At 36.0% G+C, this 1484-nt stretch overlaps 1 non-coding gene across 1 annotated transcript; it reads right to left on the bottom strand.

Annotated features, from left to right (window-relative positions):
- Positions 1-278: 278 nt before the first annotated feature.
- LOC121938617 (5S ribosomal RNA) lies at positions 279-397 on the bottom strand. The gene has a single exon (XR_006105314.1). It is a non-coding gene; the product is annotated as a 5S ribosomal RNA (ribosomal RNA).
- Between the last annotated feature and the right edge of the window lie 1087 nt (positions 398-1484).

Raw genomic sequence — 1484 nt, 5'->3', positions numbered from 1 at the left:
TGTGTGAACTCCAGGAAGTGTTAATCAAACAGCTGTTTGTTCATTCATATTCATCTGTTTGGGCGTATACACAATTGATTCATGATTCATTAGAGGTGATATTTTGATTTATTTTACACAATGGAATCATAGAAGGGGTTAAACTGAAAACATGTGGAACATTTAATGAATTTAAACATGTTTTTAAAAACAATATGTACTGAAGAGGTAGGAAGTGGCAGAACACAGAGGGGAACAGGACTGAGACCACCTCTGCTGGTGAAAAGCGAGAACTAAAAAGCTTACAGCACCAGGTATTCCCAGGCGGTCTCCCATCCAAGTACTGACCTGGCCCGACTCTGCTTAGCTTCTGAGATCAGATGAGATCGGGCGTGATCAGGGTGGTATGGCCGTAAGCAACATCACAAGTGACACACAGGCTATTTATAGTTGGATGAGACAACCAACTTGCAAATTGTGAGCTCTGTGGCCAAAGTTTGCTATATATGTTTGAATTGTTAACAAATACTACAAAATAGCATTGTAAGTGTAGCAGTTATTAAAGTAATACCATGTTTTGATACTGTTATGATTTAAAATTTTTCTCCTAAATGGAGAATGGTGCCTCTTTTACTTTAAAGAGTGCAAAATCCAAATTCTAATGTAGGTATTAATCATTCTCACAATCTGTACCGTTTATCCTGTAAACATTGATCTTGTTTCTTTCGTGAAATATTATCAACAGACAACGACTTGGCGATAAATGATTTATTTTGTTTAGGCAAAAAAAATGACGAGTAAAAAATAAAGGAAGGAATACGGCATATAAATGAAATAAAACAAATGAAAGGTAACCAAAGTAATGTATATTGAGATGATGTGAATGATTCCTGATGGAAATTAAATTAAATATGTGACCGTCTAAAGCGTGGATGCACAAATTTAAAAATTTGGCATTGTAGCGGTTTAAATAGGGGATTTAATAATTAATTAGCAATTTAAAAAGAATATTAATTCATTAATAAATCAATACCAAAATACATAACTAACTAGAGTCTTTGCTGGAGCTCAGTTGACAGCTGCTTGCCCCAAATGAGTCGTAAGTTAACTCAAACTGTCGGTTGGGCTACAAGAGTCGTAAGTTCAACGTGGCAGTTAGGTCCATTAGCTGACCCCGAGGGTCATCTACGGAATCTCGAAAAAGAAGCTTCAGTTTTTCAGGGTAGACATTTGAATATCATCTTATCAAGAGTTGTCTTCATCATCCACTACATTTAGATAAAGATGATAATTTAGATAATTTAGATGTTTTTCTCTGATATTTGGAATTTTTTAGATTTTTTTGTAACGGACTAAAACCAGGACGCTCTACACGCAGCATCCCAGTACGAGACGGTGTCTCCTCTTTTGGACATGTTGGGGACATTTCAGCTTCAACTGAGAGAAACTTTTGAGTTTATTCAGTTTCAGTCACATCTGAACAATGTGCAGTGGACAAAACACAG

This window comes from Plectropomus leopardus, chromosome 24 (genome assembly GCF_026936395.1).
Source record: "Plectropomus leopardus strain MGB_pleo_1.0 chromosome 24, ASM2693639v1, whole genome shotgun sequence".
Classification (NCBI taxonomy): domain Eukaryota; kingdom Metazoa; phylum Chordata; class Actinopteri; order Perciformes; family Serranidae; genus Plectropomus; species Plectropomus leopardus.
Note: the sequence above shows the minus strand (reverse complement) of the source record. Positions and strands in the feature narration are given on the sequence as shown.